Below are 19,265 nucleotides of genomic sequence, written 5' to 3' on the forward strand. Positions count from 1 at the left end.
CTGAGTTTATAAGCAGATGGGAAGAAAGGGGGGTGGATTAGCTAATTAGTACTAAAAAAAAAGATCCAGCATTTATATATAAAACATTTAACCAAAAAGTCTTCAGCTATTCTCCCTACAAGTAAGAAGATGACCTATCTCTCTTCTGTTTTACCCTTTGCTTAGGCAGCCCTTTTAGCAGGGTTTCTCTTCCATGTTTGGAGATTATGTTCACAGGGGAGAATGGCAACAGGGAGAAAAGATGATTGGAAAGTGAGGGTGCGATGGAGAGGCGGACTTTCCCCTGTTCCCTTTGGGGCAAAGCTGAGCTGGGAGGTTGGAATAAGGTTGTTCAAAATACAGCAGGACCAACAAATTTCCTGCAAACACCCATAGGACAAGTGTTTCAGGTTGTGTGAGACACCTACAGTCTCTGCTGTGCAGGCTTTTCTGTGCTATTGGTTTGTTTATCTACAGTCCTTGAAAAATGTAAAAAAAAAAAAAAAAAAAAGGAAGTGTTTTTTGTTGTTGTTGCTGCTGTTGCTTTTTGCTTGTGGGCTCTACCAAAGCAGGCCACGTGCCTCCATTAGGGGCTATATTCTCTACACTGGCTCCCAGCGCCCGCCCCCCCCCCCAGCCACCCCCCCCCCCCGCCCCCACCCGTTGGTATAGGGAAGGTTCTGCATTTGCACCACTCCATAGGTCTGAGAAAGGAGAGAAAGACTGGTTGTCAAGGTGGAGGAGCACCTTCTTTTTGCTTTCTGAACCACCAAGTCCCTTTCCTTTTACTCTTCCTTTCAGAGACCGAAGAGTTCCTTTCTGATTTTTGTTGGAGGTATCATGTGAGACTTGTCTGTTTAAACTCTTTCTGGTTGACCTGCTATACTAAATGGAATTGAAATGCATTCAGTATGGGCTAAATAACAGAACTCATCAAGTGGCTTGCTATGCCTTGTTCTAAATGCTGTATGGTATTCCCTGTAAACCCCTGTGAAGCAATGCTGTTACTCCCATTTGGCAGATAAAGAACCTGAGGCATAAAGAGATCAAATTATTTGCTAAGGTCATGAAACTTAGGAAGAGCAGGACTTGGATTTGAATCCACTTATTCCAACTCCACATTCCAACACTCTTAGTTACCATACTCTTTTATCTCATTCCTCACATATTGAATGCTGACATAAACGAACAATTTCTTGTAAATCTAGGGCATTTATGTCAGTCAGGATAAGCCAAATGGATTCCATGATAACAAATCACACCCACGTCTTAGTAGCATAGAAGAGCAAAGGTTTATCTCTACACACATGCCATATCCATATAGTAGAAAGTTCTGCTCCATGCTGTCACTCAGGATCCAGGCTGACGGGTTATCCGCCATCTTGTTTCCACACCTTCTGGAACATGCAGCACCCTCAGTCTCGGCAGCAAGAGAGACTGAGAATTTCACATGCCGTTTTCGCAGCCTCTGTCCACAGGGGTGCATGTCAGTTCTCATATTTATTGTCCACAACTACTTACTTTTTCCCACTTGACTCAATAGAAACTGGAAATGGTAGAGAAGCAACAGGGCTATTGGATGTGCAATGGTTCCTGTGTAATAGCACTTCGTGATAACTCAATGTATCTTCATATACAGTAGCTTCTTCCAACTTTGCAATGTTTGCAGAAAGACAAAGTAAGCATTCTTACCTCTATTTCACAGTTGAAGAGGCTAAGGTTAGAAGCATAGTGATCTGCCCCAGAGGAATGACCAAATGGTGTTGGGCTTAAAACAAAGTTTTGGTTTAAAATCGGCTTCTGTTGCTAACTTGCGGAAAACTACTTAACCTCCTCACAACTCACCTCACTAATCTCTGTAGCAGGAAGACTGATCCCTGCCTTAGATTTGTCAAAGAGATTGAATAAGAGGTCTATAAAGTGCTTTGCCTTATGACTGACCCATAGCCTTGCTTCAGCTAAATGACAGCTGAATTTTGATATTTTTCTCATGGTTGGATTATCTTGCTGGGACAGAGCTGGGAAAGGCCTTCAGGGCTTTAGGCTCTGAACTGATTGTGCCATTATCATTCACTGTGCTGCTTGTAAAAGGCCATCTACAGGAAGCATAAGACAGAACAAAGGTGAGATTTTCATAGATGGTCCAATGGGAGAATAACGCGATCTCATGAAATAAGGTAAAGATGGTCACTAACAGAGAAATTTAGAAAAATCCACTTAATAAAAGGAGAATTGCAGGGGAATTCAGGGGGCTTCCTCTGCTCTGTCCTAGGTTCTGCTGTTTGTCCTTTAAATCCTGGTGCTATCTGGGGCTCCTCCTCCATCCTGGGCTCCTTGTACTCTTTATTCAATCTCACAGTCATTGTACCCAAATGCCTGTTGTTGGTTCCACTATGCAATGGTTCCACTGGCCTAGGTCTTTTCCTGGGATCCTGATATGTATACATCTACTTGACATTTCTGCCAGATTGTTCCACAGATTTATTGAAGTGATGGCTTCCACACCTGTGCTCCTCCTTACCCTCACCCACACGCACACACTCTGTTCTAAATCATTCTGTTTGTCTCAGTAATTCTTACAATCATCTTTTCAGCGGTCAAGTCACAACTAGCAGAGCCACTTTAGGGTTCTATCCCACATCTGTTCAATACGTCACCATGTTCTGCAAATCTTACCTCTTTGTTGAATGTTTCCTCCTGTGCATCCAGTCCTCAATACAAACTGTTAATTTGAGGAAAGAAATGGGCAACTGAGTCAGAGGGGTCAGGGCTGAGGGCTGCTGCAGCTTTTGTGAAAAAGCTGTGTGACCCAGTCATTGCTAATGGGCTGCCTATTGGGGGTTGTTCTGGACTTTAAGGTCTTTTAAAACAGATTGCTGTAATTGGACAATTGAAGCAATTATCTGAGGCTTCAGGTTAAAGATAACTTCCCTGCTTCAAATTCTTAGATATTTCAGATTAAATTTATATATATATATATATATATATATATATATATGATTGGACACACCTCAATAAAGGACAGAAAAGGTATGGACCTAACAAAAGTAGAAGATATTAAGAAGAGATGGCAAGAATACACAGAAGAACTGTACAAAAAAGATCTTCGTGACCAAGATAATCATGAAGGTATGATCACTCACCTAGAGCCAGACATCCTGGAATGTGAAGTCAAGTGGGCCTAGAAAGCATCACTATGAACAAAGCTAGTGGAGGTGATGGAATTCCACATGAGCTGTTTCAAATCCTGAAAGATGATGCTGTCAAAGTGCTGCACTCAATGTGCCAGCAAATTTGGAAAACTCAGCAGTGGCCACAGGACTGGAAAAGGTCAGTTTTCGTTCCAATCCCAAAGAAAGGCAATGCCAAAGAATGCTCAAACTACCACACAATTGCACTCATCTCACATGCTAGTGAAGTAATGCTCAAAATTCTCCAAGCCAGGCTTCAGCAATACGTGAACCGTGAACTTCCTGATGTTCAAGCTGGTTTGAGAAAAGGCAGAGGAACCAGAGATCAAAGTGCCAACATCCGCTGGATCATGGAAAAAGCAAGAGAGTTCCAGAAAAAACATCTATTTCTGCTTTATTGACTATGCCAAAGCCTTTGACTGTGTGGGTCACAATAAACTGTGGAAAATTCTGAAAGAGATGGGACTACCAAACCACCTGACCTGCCTCTTGAGAAACCTATATGCAGGTCAGGAGGCAACAGTTAGAACTGGACATGGAACAACAGACTGGTTCCAAATAGGAAAAGGAGTACGTCAAGGCTGTATACTGTCACCCTGCTTATTTAACTTCTATGCAGAGTACATCATGAGAAACGCTGGGCTGAAAGAAGCACAAGCTGGAATCAAAATTGCTGGGAGAAATATCAATCACCTCAGTTATGCAGATGACACCACCCTTATGGCAGAAAGTGAAGAGGAACTAAAAAGCCTCTTGATGAAAATGAAAGAGGAGATTGAAAAAGTTGGCTTAAAGTTCAACATTCAGAAAACAAAGACTGTGGGATCTGGTCCCATCACTTCCTGGGAAATAGATGGGGAAACAGTGGAAACAGTGTTAGACTTTATTTTTGGGGGCTCCAAAATCACTGCAGATGGTGATTGCAGCCATGAAATTAAAAGACGCTTACTCCTTGGAAGGAAAGTTATGATCAACTTAAATAGCATATTGAAAAGCAGAGACATTACTTTGCCAACCAAGGTCCGTCTAGTCAAGGCTATGGTTTTTCCTGTGGTCATGTACGGGTGTGAGAGTTGGACTGTGAAGAAAGCTGAGCACTGAAAAATTGATGCTTTTGAACTGTGGTGTTGGAGAAGACTCTTGAGAGTCCCTTGGACTGCAAGGAGATCCAACCAGTCCATTCTAAAGATCAGCCCTTGGATTTCTTTGGAAGGAATGATGCTAAAGCTGAAATTCCAGTACTTTGGCTACCTCATGCAAAGAGTTGACCCATTGGAAAAGACTCTGATGCTGGGAGGGATTGGGGGCAGGAGGAGAAGGGGATGACAGAGGATGAGATGGCTGGATAGTATCACCGACTCGATGGACATGAGTTTGGGTGAACTCCAGGAACTGGTGATGGACAGGGAGGCCTGGTGTGCTGCGATTCATGGGATCACAAAGAGTTGGACACGACTGAGCAACTGAACTGAACTGAATTCAATATATTGATGTCCTTTGAAGAAGAGGAAGAGATAGCAGGGATATATATATTGGGTTGGCCACAAAGTTCAGTTGGGTGTTTCCATAAGATGGTGTGGAAAAACCTGAACAAACTATTTGGCCAACCCAATACATGGAGAAAAGACCATATGAGGACCAGCTGCAAGCCAAGGAGAGAAGGCTCAGAAGAAACAAAATCTGCCGACATCTTGATCTTGGACTTGTAGCCTCCAGAACAATAAGGGGAAACGTGTGTGCTATTTACGCCTCTCAGTGTCTGGCTTTTTTTTTTTTAAGAGAGCCTTAGAAAATGAATAGGCTCTTGTTCAAGAGCTACTGTGATGTCTGTGATCTCTTGGTTCAGCAGAGCAGGTGGAGAGTGAGACACAGAGTGGAGAAGAAAGCCCTGATTGTTGATCCCTCAGCACTTGGAGCTTTCAGAGGCAGCAGGACTTACCTGGATGCTGGAATCCCTTCCATCATGGCCAGTGACCATGGCGCATCATCTGAAAGGAGCTTTGCAGGATGCAGCTAAGATGGACAGGTGGGAGCCATAAATGGAGTGAGAAAATGGGGCAGGAGACAACCAAAGAGGTCCACACATTAGTGGGGCTGTGCTCTGGAAACCTCTGGCAGCCCTTTGCGTGAAGTGGTGTTCTACTCTTCATAGGTTCTCAAAATTTTCACGTTTTGGGTCACTCACATATTACAAAGAATCCATGCCGCATCATTCCTTTTATACACTTTTTGAACTTACAGCCCATTTTTGGAGAAGCCTTCCTCATCCCTTAAAACGCATCACCTTTTTTGGTTACTAAAGTTTCCAAGTCCAAATAAAAAAATAATTCCCAGTGATTGATCTGCAAGCTATCATCATCTCTTCACATAGCATAATTGTTCTGCACTTAGACCAAGTCTCATATGTTTTAATGATTAGCTCTTTTCACCCCCTTTAATTTATAAGCAAAATTGATTCTTCAGATCAATATTCCCAGGGGCACAAGAACCTGGGCTGCTGGTGGAGTCTGAGTGGGCCTGTCTGAATGTTAATTGTGGCTTCTGATGGTTCCTGGAGCAAAGATGCCGCTCTTAGTTTCAGAGCCAAACCCTGGCTACATGTCAAAATCTATAGCAAAACACAGGAGTCATTTTTCTCCAGATCCCCAAATTAAGAGATTAATCACATTTGTCTCCCTCACTACCTTTCCAGGAGAGCTTTTTTCAAAAAGTTGTTTGTTGACTTAAGTTTCGAAGGCCTTAGTGCCTGGTGAATGATGAAGGAACGGAGCCTGGTAAACGATGAAGGGAAGGTTTGAGAGGCTTGTGAGGATGCTGTGCTTAGGATTGGCCCTACTCAGGACCAGTTCTCCCCCACTCAGACCTCATCAACAAAGCAAACTGGGAAACTGAGGCAAATCATCCTGAGGAGTGGTTCTTAAAACGTGGTTTCCAAACCAGCAGCGGCTTCAGCACCTGAAAACTTGTTAGAAATTTGGGTCCTTAGGATCTGCTTTAGATCTCCTGACTGAGTCACAGGGAGGCGCCTGGTGATCTGAGCTTTTTTGTTTGTTTGTTTAATTAATTTATTTTCCCTGGAGGATGATTACATTATGTGGTGGTTTCTGCCATACATCGACATGAATCAGCCCTGGGTGCACATGTGTGCCCCCATCCTGACCCACCTCCCTCCCCACCCCATCCCTCTGGGCTGCCCCCAAGCACTGGCTTTGAGCACCCTGCTTCATGCATCGAACTTGCACTGGTCGTCTATTTCACGTATGGTAATATACATGTTGCAATGCTGTTCTCTCAAATCATCGCACCCTCGCCTTCTCCCACAGAGTCCAGAGTCTCTTATCTGCATCTCCTTCGCTGCCCTGCATGTAGGACCGTCATTACCATCTTTCTAAATTCCATATATATGTGTTAATATACAGTACTGGTGTCTCTTTTTCTGATTTACTTCACTCTTTCTAAATTCCATATATATGTGTTAATATACAGTATTGGTGTCTCTTTTTCTGATTTACTTCACTCTGAATAATAGGCTCCAGTTTCATCCACCTCATTAGAACTGGCTCAAATGTGTTCGTTTTTGTAGCTGAGTAATATTCCATTGTGTATATGTACCACAACTTCCTTATTCATTCATCTACTGGTGGACATCTAGGTTGCTTCCTTGCCCTAGCTATTGTAAACAGTGCATTTGAGTTTTAATGAGCCACCTAGGTGATTCTGATTTAAGTTTGAGAACCATTGCTCTGGACTTCTTAGCTGTGAATTGTTTTCTCAAGTCCTAATGAAGAAGTTTCTATCATTCTTTCTTTGCCTAAACCTGATCCACACAGAAAAGTTTCAGATGGTCTCCGGACACTTCCTTCTTACAGGCTCTGGTCTCTTACAGGCTTTCCCCAAGAAACTGAGATTCTTACCCACAGTTTTGCAACACCTGTATTTCATGCCAATCCTTCCATCTATCTCCCTGCCTTCGAAAAATTAAAAAAAAAAAAAAAAGAACTGCTCAGAATGTATACTACATAATGTAAGTTCAGCAATTGTCTCTATTTAGATATGTGTAATTTTTATCTCTATTTTTATTTGAACAATGGTCACCAATAGGGCTGGACATACAACATACAGACTTTTCATATAAATGATAATTTATATATTAAAGTGCTTGAATTGCTAAGACTGATGGCAAACAGCAGGCTGCCTATGTTTCCTTCTAGTAGTTTTCTGGTTTCAAGCTTTGCATTCCAGTCTTTAATCCATTTTGAGCTGATTTTTATGGATGGCATAAGGGAAAGAGCTAGTCTCACTTTTTTGCACATGGCTGCCCAGTTTTCCCAATACCATTTATTGAAGAGACTATCCTTTCTCTATTGTATGGTCATTGCTCCTTTGTCATAAATTTCTTATCTACATATGTGTGGGTTTATTTCTGAGCTCTCAATTCTGGATATGTCTCCTCAGACAAGGGAAACAAAAGCAGAAATAAACAAATGGGACTGCCTCAAACTAAAACTTCTGTACATAAAAGAAAATAATCAAAACAAAAAGACAACCTACTAAGTGGGAGGAGATATTTGTAAATCACATATTCAATAAATGACTAATACCCCAAACATATAAAAACATATACAACTCAACAACAACAATAAAAAGCAAACAACCTGATTAAAAAATTAGCATAGGATCTGATACTTTTCCAAAGACAACATACAAATGGCCAAGAGGCATACCAAAAGATGTTTAACATTCCTAATTATGAGGCAAAGGCAAACCAAACCCACAATTAGATCCCCTCACACTTGTTAGAATGGCTGGTGTAAAAAGGGCAAGAAATGACAAGCGTTGTCAAGGACATAGAGAAAGGAAATCTCCTGTGCAGTGTTGGTGAAACAGTATGGAGATTCTCAAAAAAAAAAAAAAAAAAAAAGAACAGAAAAATTGAGGATAGACAAATCAATATTGTAAAGCAATTATGTTTCAGTTAAAAATAAATAAATTTTAAAAACTGAGAATAGAATTATCAGATGATCTAGCTATTCTATTCCTGGATATTTAGCCAAAGAAAATAAAAACATTAATTTGGATGATCCAGAGAGATGATATGGGGTGGGAGGTGGGAGGGGGATTCAGGATTGGGAGCTCGTATACACCCGTGGTGGATTCATGTCAATGTATGGCAAAACCAATACAGTATTGTAAAGTAAAATAAAGTAAAAATAAAATTAAAAAAAAAAAAAGAAAGGCAAGAGCTAGGTAACAAAATGAAAGCACAGCCAAGAGAATAAAATCTGATGACATATCAAAAAAAAAAAAAGAAAAGAAAAGATATATGCCCCTCTGTTATTACTATTTTATATTAAATTATATATTAAAAAGCAGAGACATTACTTTGCCAACAAAGGTCTATCTAGTCAAGGCTATGGTTTTTCCAGTGGTCATGTATGGATGTGAGAGTTGGACTATAAAGAAAGCTGAGTGCCAAAGAATTGATGCTTTTGAACTGTGGTGTTGGAGAAGACTCTTGCGAGTCCCTTGGACTGCGAGGAGATCCAACCAGTCCATCCTAAAGGAGATCAGTCCTGGGTGTTCACTGGAAGGACTGATGTTGAAGCTGAAACTCCAATACTTTGGCCACCTGATACGAAGAGGTGACTCATTTGAAAAGACCCCAATTCTGGGAAAGACTGAGGGCAGGAGAAGGGGACGACAGAGGATGAGATGGTTGGATGGCATCACTGACTCAATGGACATGGGTTTGGGTGAACTCTGGGAGTTGGTGATGGACAGGGAGGCCTGGCGTGCTGCGGTTCATGGGGTCGCAGAGTTGGACACGACTGAGTAACTGAACTGAACTGGATGCCCCTCTGTGTTCACTGCAGCATTATTTACAATAGCCAAGATATAGAAACAACCTGTGTCCATCAATAAGTAAATGGATAAATATGTTGTTTGTGCACATACATACAAACATACACAGAGAAATACTACTCAGTCATAAAAAAGATGAACTCTCACCATTTGCTACAACATGGATGGAACTTGAGGGTGATACACTAAGTCAGAAAAAGACAAATACCATTTGATTACACTCAAATGTAGAATTAAAAAGAAAACAAAATTCTCAAAATAAATGAATAAACTAAACAGAGACAAACACATAGACACAGAGATACAGAGAACAGTGTAGTGGTTAGCAGAGGGGAAGGAACTGGAACAGAATGAATAAAGAGGGTCAGCTGAATGGTTACAATTTGTTGGTAAGCACATTAGTTTATACAGAAGTAGAAGTAAAGTGTTGTATACATGAAACATGCAATATTATAAATCAGTGTTATCTCAATAATTAAGTGCTTGCATATTCCAGTTACTAGGCTAACCACTTTATCAAATATGTTCCACTGAAGCCCAAAACAACCTATTATATGATGAGGAAGATGATGGAAAATATCATAAAGGAGTCAAATAACATTGTAAAGGTGTAATCCCTATGTAGACCATCTCCAGTACCATTACTTGGAACACTGCGTTGATAACTGGTGTTGGAGTTGGCAGGGGAGCTGCTTAGCTTGGGTATTCTGTGTGTTAGCCTCATGTTTCTACTATGTAACTCAGAGTGGAAACATGATGTCTTTTAACATGCAGTGATTACACTTTCCACCTACTTTGTTTCTCTTGGAGAGATACTACATTGGCAACAAGAGATCCATAGTCTCCTACCTGGTATTTTTGGTAAAGAAGGCACGTAGTCAGATAACCAAGTCTGAAATTTTAAACTCTTACAGGAAAACTTACAGGCCTTGAGTTTGTGACAAGACATCATTAATATTCATTATGTAAACCAGCTAACTCATCAACTGTATCTGTTTATGAAAGAGTGAGAGTGTAACTTTACTATGAAGGAGAGAGAGAGTAACTACATATATTTTTCAAAAATTTTTTATTTTATATTGGAGTATAGTTGATTTACAATGTTATGTTAGTTTTACTTGTACAGCAAAGGGATCCTGTTATACACACACACACACATCTCTCTCTATATATATCCATTCTTTTTCTGATTCTTTTCCCATATAAGAACTTTACATATTTTGACTTGAGTATTTCATTACTCATGTATGAATAATAGACAACTATTGGATGTGCAAAAAATATTGACTCTAAGTTAGAGAAGTAATTGGCTTTGGGATTGGGACCTGAGCATTTGAGCAGAAGTTCACACATAGGAGTACCAATGGGTAGAGCTCTTGGAGAGCCTGTGAGCCACTGTGTCTGGTGCAAGAATTTTTTTTTAATTTATTTTTTAATTGGAGGAAAATTGCTTTACAATGTTGTATTGGTTTCTGCTGTACAACAACATAAATCAGCCATAATTATATGTATTCCCCTTCCCTGTTGAGCCTCCCTACCCTCCCCACACCCCACCCCTCTAGGTCATCACACAGTGCCAGGCTGGGCTCCCTGTGTTATATAGAAGCTTCCCAAAATTCTTAATAAGGTGGCACAGCTCTCTCTTTTTAAAAAGAAAATGCCTCCATCTACAAGGGCAAGGTCTTTGCACTCCCTTGATCTCCACCTCTTTCGCCCATGCTTGTCTGCTCCTGAAAGAACTCTAGCATAATAGGGAACAGGGTATTGGAGTGAGTGTTGGAGAAATCCCTGGAGAAGGGAGTAGCTTAGATTCTAGGTCCATTTCTGCACTAAGCCTGTCACTAGGAAACATTACCTCCTTTGGGACCTTAATTTCCTCACCTGTCAAATGAGAAGACTGGACCAGATACTGCCTAGGACGAGGTTCTGTGTTATAAGGGATAGACCGAATTCTTGAAATCGTCAGGATGGATCTCGATAGTGACAGAGTCTTTGATTTGCTTTATCTAATGTCAAAGTGGATTTTTCTCTGATTTAAGGTAGCCTGCCTCATTTACTAAGCAGAGCCATTCTCTGTTTCTGTGATGACTGTGTCACCTTATGGGAAAAGGTATCAGGACTAACAGTAGTTTACATTTTGTTTTGCTCTGTTATTTAAATTTAGATTCATGTTAATTTTATTCACATAAAATCAAGCTTATAAATTTATTCATATTGTTTTTCAAATTGTTATCTTTATTTAGAGCTTTGTTCATTTGATCTTCTTTGCCCAGTCTGCACACAAATGTCAATACCTCATGGTTTCACTCTATTCATATAAGGAGATTATACCCATATATGTCCACAATGGGTTTTTCCTTGAGTCTTTGTTTGGAATTAAAGGATATAAAGAATCATTTTCCTACATTTTTAAAAATACTATGCTTCATAAATGTTTCTCAGCTAGTGGCTTTAATTTTTTTAATATGATTATATAAAATTCACTAGTATGACAGGATGATACATTATACAGCTGCTTCTCTGTTAGTAAGCAAATAATTTATTTCCAGTTTCTGTCCATTCCTAACAATTCTGCAGAAGGTTTCCAGGAAGAATTCAAAAGTGTGGTATTAAGGACTTTATCACAGCTATTATTAGATTTTTCTCCAAAAGAGGCATAGCACTTTAAGTTCTCCCAATAATTTTAAAATCCCCTTTCCGCATAACCCTACCAACATTAGGTGTGATGGTCCCTTTTATCTTGTATCAGCCTGATATAAAATGACAATCTATTATTTATGTTGCAGTTACCTCAGTGTTTATCAATATGAGAATCTTTTCATGTTTTCTCAATTTTTTTTGTTCATAAAATTTTCATGTATGTCTTTTACCCATAATTATTTTTCCTTCTGAATAGTCTTTCTTGATGGTGTGTAAGAGTTCTGTCTTACATCTCACGTTTTACCTCCATTTTATTGTTGCTTTGTTGTGCAGTCGCTCAGTTGTGTCTGACTCTTTGTGACCCCATGGACTGCAGCATGCCAGGCTTCCCTGTACTTCACTATCTCCCGGAGCTTGCTCAGACTAATGCCATTGAGTTGATGATGCCATTCAACCATCTTATCCTCTCTCACCCCCTTCTCCTCCTGCCTTCCCAGTATCAGGGTCTTTTCCAATCAGTGGCTCTTCACATCAAGTGACCAAAGCATTGGAGCTTCAGCTTCAGCATCAGTCCTTCCAATGAATATTCACAGTTGATTTCCTTTAGGATTAACTGGTTTGATCTCCTTGCTGTCCAAGGGACTCTCAAGAGTCTTCTCCAACACCACACTTTGAAAGCAGAGATTCTTCGGCACTCAGCCTTCTTTATGATCCAACTATCACATCCATACAATGACTACTAGAAAAACCATATCTCTAACTAGATGGACCTATGTGAGCAAAGTGATGTCTCTGGTTTTTAACATGCTGCCTAGGTTTGTCATAGCTTTTCTTCCAAGGAGCAAGCGTCTTTCAATTCATGGCTGCAGTCACCATCTGCAGTGATTTTGGATCCCAAGAAAGGAAAGTCTGTCACTATTTCCATTGTTTTCCCATCTATTTGCCATGAAGTGATGGGACCAGTTGCCATGATCTTAGCTTTTTGAATGTTGAGTTTTAAGCCAACAGCTCTGCATAGATATTAACTTTTATTTGTGGTATCTTTCTAGGTAAACCCCTCTTTTTCTTTTAATTTTCCAAAAATGTTTTAAAATTTTAGATTCTGATTTTTCAATCTTAAGCTTCCATGAACCCCACGTGGCACCATAAATTCGTTTTTGTTTGTTTATGATAGTCATTAAAACTTAGTTTTAAAAGTCTTAAATACATATATAATTTTTAATTTAAATGGGAGCTGTTTTCTTTCTTCTTTGTTTTCTTTCTTCTTCTGGATGGATAACCAGCTGTGCCAGTGCAGTTTTGAAATGGTTGATCCTTTTCTCACTAACTTTTGAGGAGACTTCACACAGTTTTCCATAGTGGCTACACCAAGTTATATTCCCACCAACAAAGTACAATGGTTCATTCTTCTCTACATCCTTGCCAGCATCTGCTAGTTCTTGTCTTTTTGATAATAACCATTCTAACGTGTGATGCTATATCTCATTGTGGTTCTGATTTGTTCTTCCCTGATGATTAGTGGTGCAGCGCCACTAAGGCGCCTGTTTGCAACCTGGATGTCATCTTTGGAAAAATGTCAATTCGGATCTTCCCCCCACTTCTTAATTGGATTGTTTTGTTTGTTTGCTACTGAATCATCAGAGTTCTTTGTATATTTTGGATATTAATCCCTCATCTGATACAATTTTCAAATATTTTCTCCCACTCCATAGGTTGCCTTTCTGTTTTGTTGATGATTTCCTTGGCTGTGCAGAACATTTTTAGTTTGATGTAGCCCCAGTTGTTTGTTTTTGTAACTTTTGCTTTTGGTGTCAAATTATACCCTCCCCTGAAAAAAATTACTATGAAGACTAATGTCAAGGAGTGTTTTCTTCTAAGAATCTTATGATTTCAGGTCTTACATTCGAATCTTTAATCCATTTAGAGCTATTTTTTTGTGTGTGTATGGTATAAGATACGGTTTTTTCATAGCAGTTTTTGAAGAAAAAATTCCCTATTGTATATTCTTGTCTCCTTTTTCATGAATTAGTTGGCCACATGTGTGTGAGTTTATTTCTGGGTGTTGTGTTCTGATCTATTGGTCTGTTCTATGTTTATGTATTTGTCCTACGTTTCTCCATCTTGGGAAACTCCTTAGCGTGATGAGCTTTTAATTTTCTTTTGTTAGCATCTCATGAGTTTCTATCTATAAAGGTATACATATTTTCTTTCAATATTTATGTTATTTAATTTGCTCATTTTATTGAATTTGCTGAAACTGCCAAGTTAATTTTAAGTAGTAGTAGTGATCACGGACTTCTGTGTCTAGTCTTGATTTTTAATTGAAATATTTTTTGTTGCATATGCTATTTGTGGTTTTTGACAAACAAGATTAATTAAATATGTCATTTATTTATAACCTGTTATTTGTCATATCTGATGAATTTTATGAAATGATTTTTCAGAACCTGAAGGTATAATTATTTTTCTATTTTTATTTTAATGTTTTGTGTTATGCTAATGTGTTTTCTGGTATTAAAGCACAATTGCCCCCCTCTCCCCTGGAATAAACTCAGTTTCTTCATAGTGTGCTGTGTTTCATATAATGTCTGACTGTTTTATAAATGTATACTTAGAATTTTTATTATATTCATAAATGAGAATGGTCCATAGTTTCTTTTATATGCTATCTTAAACTTTTGATAATAAAATTGATTTTAAAACTGAATTAGAGACTTCTACCTTTTGCTTAGAATAATTTTTTAAATTTTCTAAAGATTAGATATCTAATGGCTTTCATAATTCTTTCTATATTATTGATATAATCTCACTTTTGATGATTCTTTATAAATTTTAGTAGTTTGTATTTGGCCGAGAGACAATCCATTTTCTCTAGGACCCCAAAATTTGCTGTCCAGAATTGCAAATAACATTCCTTTCCTCTTTATCTCAGTTTTTAACTAGTCTAAGTTCTAGACATTTTATTTTTCCTCCTTTTACATGATCAGGATTACAAATATTTTTTATAGTCTGTTCAGTTCAATTCAGTCACTCAGTTGCGTCTGACTCTCTGCAACCCCATGAACTGCAGCACACCAAGCCTCCCTGTCCATCACCAACACCTGGAGTTCACTCGAACTCATGTCCATCGAGTCCGTGATGCTATCCAGCTATCTCATCCTCTGTCGTCCCCTTCTCTTCCTGCCCCCAATCCCTCCCAGCATCAGTCTTTTCCAATGAGTCAACTCTTCGCATGAGGTGGCCAAAGTACTGGAGCTTCAGCTTTAGCATCATTCCTTCCAAAAAACACCCAGGACTGATCTCCTTTAGAATGGACTGGTTGGATCTCCTTGCAGTCCAAGGGACTGTCAAGAGTCTTCTCCAACACCACAGTTCAAAAGCATCAATTCTTTGGTGCTCCACTTTCTTCACAATTCAACTCTCACATCCATACATGACCACAGGAAAAACCATAGCCTTGACTAGACGGACCTTAGTCGGCAAAGTAATGTCTCTGCTTTTGAATATACTATCTAGGTTGGTCATAACGTTTCTTCCAAGGAGTAAGCGTCTTTTAATTTCATGGCTGCAATCACCATCTGCAGTGATTTTGGAGCCCCCAAAAATAGTCTGACACAGTTTCCACTGTTTCCCCATCTATTTCCCATGAAGTGATGGGACCAGATACCATGATCTTTGTTTTCTGAATGTTGAGCTTTAAGCCAACTTCTTCACTCTCCTCTTTCACTTTCATCAAGAGACTTTTTAGCTCCTCTTCACTCTCTGCCATAAGGGTGGTGTCATCTGCATATCTGAGGTGATCGATATTTCTCCCGGCAATCTTGATTCCAGCTTGTGCTTCTTCCAGCCCAGCGTTTCTCATGATGTACTCTGCATAGAAGTTAAATAAGCAGGGTGGCAATAGACAGCCTTGACGTACTCCTTTTCCTATTTGGAACCAGTCTGTTGTTCCATGTCCACTTCTAACTGTTGCTTCCTGACCTGCATACAGATTTCTCAAGAGGCAGGTCAGGTGGTCTGGTATTCCCATTTCTTTCAGAATTTTTCACAGTTTATTGTGATCCACACAGTCAAAGGCATTGACATAGTCAGTAAAGCAGAAATAGATGTTTTTATGGAACTCTCTTGCTTTTTCCATGATGCAGCGGATGTTGGCAATTTGATCTCTGGTTCCTCTGCCTTTTCTAAAACCAGCTTGAACATCTGGAAGTTCATGATTCACGTATTGCTGAAGCCTGGCTTGGAGAATTTTGAGCATTACTTTACTAGCATGTGAGATAAGTGCAATTGTGCAGTAGTCTGAGCATTCTTTGCCATTGCCTTTCTTTGGGATTGGAATGAAAACTGACCTTTTCCAGTCCTGTGGCCACTGCTGAGTTTTCCAAATTTGCTGGCATATTGAGTGCAGCACTTTCATAGCATCATTTTTTAGGATTTGAAATAGCTCAACTGGAATTCCATCACCTCCACTAGCTTTGTTCATAGTGATGCTTTCTAAGGCCCACTTGACTTCTCATTCCAGGATATGGTTCTAGGTGAGTGATCACCCCATTGTGATTATCTTTGTAGTGAAGATATTTTTTGTACAGTTAGGATCTCTTTACTTTTTTCTACAATTTTTTCTGTTTAATATTTCAGCTTTTACTTTATTTCCCTCTTTCTGGAATCAATCTTCCCCTCTCTTCACAAATTTCTTAACCTACATTCTTAGTTCTAGTTTTATTTTCCTTCCTTAATTATGAACTATTTTAAAGACTATCCATTTCCTACTAAATATTCTTTTCATTGTGTACTGTAATTTTTGGTATATTTTCTTTAAAATTAATTGAGTTATAGATAAATTATACTTTCCATTTAAATTTTAGTCAGAACTATATGGGTATTTTAAAAAACTGTTTTTGAAGCAGTCAGCATTTGTTTGTCACTTAAATTTTCTCCTCTAATTTTATTGCTTTATTAGGGAATATGGCCTACAATTATCTGTTATAAAAATTTTTAAATATGTAAGCTTTTTATTTATTACAAGAATTTCCAAAAATAGTATGTTCTCTGAAGATTTAAGATTCCACAGTAATACTTAGTTCCTCTGCATTTTTGCTTTCATTTATATTAAAAAAGAGACAGTTCAGTTCAGTTCAGTCACTCGGTCGTGTCCAACTCTTTGTGACCCAATGGACTGTAGCACGCCAGGCTTCCATGTCTATCACCAACTCCCAGAGTTTACTCAAACTCCTGTTCATTGAGTCAGTGATGGCATCCACCATCTCATCCTCTGTCATCCCATTCTCCTCTCACCTTCAATCTTTCCCAGCATCAGGGTCTTTTCCAATGAGTCAGTTCATCTCATCAGGTGGCCAAAGTATTGGAGTTTCAGCTTCAGCATCAGTCTTTCCAATGAATAATCAGGACTGGTTGGATCTTCTTGCAGACCAAGGGACTCTCAAGAGTCTTCTCCAACAGTACAGTTCAGAACCATCAATTCTTCAGTGCTCAGCTCTCACATTCACACATGGCTACTGGAAAGACCATAGCTTTGACTACATGTACCTTTGTTGGCAAAGTAATGTCTTTGCTTTTAAATATGCTGTCTAGGTTGGTCATAGTTTTTCTTCCAAGGAGCAAGCATCTTTTAATTTCATGGCTGCAGTCACCGTCTGCAGTGATTTTGGAGCCCCCCAAAATAAAGTTTCTCACTGTTTCCATTGTTTCCCATCTATTTGCTATGAAGTGATGGGACCAGATGCCATGATCTTTGTTTTCTGAATGTTGGGTTTTAAGCCAACTTTTTCACTCTCCTGTTTCATTTTCATCAAGCAGCTGTTTAGTTCTTCACGTTATGCCATAAGGGTGATGTCATCTGTGTATCTGAGGTGATTGATATTTCTCCCAGAAATCTTGATTCCAGCTTCTGCTTCATCCAGTCCAGCATTTATCATGATGCACTCTGAATATAAGTTAAATAAGCTGGGTGACAATATACAGCCTTGACGTACTCTTTTTCCAGTTTGGAACCAGTCTGTTGTTCCATGTCCAGTTCTAACTGTTACTTCTTGACCTGCATACAGATTTCTCAGGAAGCAGGTAAGGTGGTCTGGTATTCTATCACTTTAAGAATTTTCCACAGTTTGTTGTGATCCACACAGTCAAAGGCTTTGGCATAGTCAATAAAGCAGAAATAGATGTTTTCTGGAACTCTCTTGCCTTTTCCATGATCCAGCAGATGTTGGCAATTTGGTCTCTGTTTCCTCTGCCTTTTCTAAATCCAGCTTGAACATCTGGAAGTTCATGTTTCGCATACTGTTGAAGCCTGGCTTGGAGAATTTTGAGCATTATTTCACTAGCATGTGAGATTAGTGCAATTGTGCGGTAGTTTGAGCATACTTTGTCACTGCCTTTCTTTGGGATTGCAATGAAAACTGACCTTTTCCAGTCCTGTGGCCACTGCTGAGTTTTTCAAATTTGCTGGCATATTGAGTGCAGCACTTTCACATCATCAACCTTTAGGATTTGTAACAGCTCAACGGAATTCCATCACCTCCACTAGCTTTGTTCGTAGTGATGCTTTCTAAGGCCCACTTGACTTCTCATTCCAGGATGTCTGGCTCTAGGTGAGTGATTACACCATCATGATGATCTGGGTCATGAAGATCTTTTTTGTATAGTTCTTCTGTGTATTCTTGCCACCTCTTCTTAATATCTTCTGCTTCTGTTCCTGCTGCTACTGCTGCTAAGTTGGTTCAGTCATGCACTGCTTCTTTTAGGTGCATGTAATTTCTGTCCTCTATTGTGCCCATCTTTGCATGAAATATTCCAATGGTATCTCTAGTTTTCTTGAAGAGATCTCTAGTCTTTCCCATTCTATTCTTTTCCTCTATATCTTTGTATTGACCACTGAGGAAGGCTTTCTTATCTCTCCTTGCTATTCTTTGGAACTGTGCATTCAAATGGGTATATCTTTCCTTTTCTCCTGTCCTTTAACTTCTCTTCTTTCCACAGTTATTTGTAAGCCCTCCTCTGAAAACTATTTTGCCTTTTTGCATTTCTTTTCTTGGGGATAGTCTTGATCTCTGCCTGCCATGAACCTCCATGCATAGCTCTTCAGGCACTCTGTCTGTCAGATCTAATCCCTTAAATCTATTTCTCACTTCCGCTGTATAATTGTAAGGGATTTGATTTAGGTCATTCCTGAATGGTCTAGTGGTTTTCCCTACTTTCTTCAATTTAAGTCTGAATTTGACAATAAGGATTTCATGTTCTGAGCCACAGTCAGCTCCTGGTCTTGTTTTTGCTGACCGTATAGAGCTTCTCCATCTTTGGCTGCAAAAATATAATTGATTTGATTTCGGTATTGACCATTTGGTGATGTCCATGTATAGAGACTTCTCTTGTTTTGTTGGAAGAGAGTGTTTGCTATAACCGGTGCATTCTCTTGGAAAAAACTATTAGCCTTTGCCCTGCTTTATTCTGTACTCCAAAGGCCAAATTTGCCTTCAGGTATTTCTTGACTTCTTACTTTTGCATTCCAATCCTGTATAATGAAAAGGACATCTTTTTTGGGGGGTGTTAGTTCTAGAAGGTCTTGTAGGTCTTCAT

Source organism: Capricornis sumatraensis, chromosome 21, assembly GCF_032405125.1.
Source record: "Capricornis sumatraensis isolate serow.1 chromosome 21, serow.2, whole genome shotgun sequence".
In the NCBI taxonomy this organism is placed as follows: Eukaryota; Metazoa; Chordata; class Mammalia; order Artiodactyla; family Bovidae; genus Capricornis; species Capricornis sumatraensis.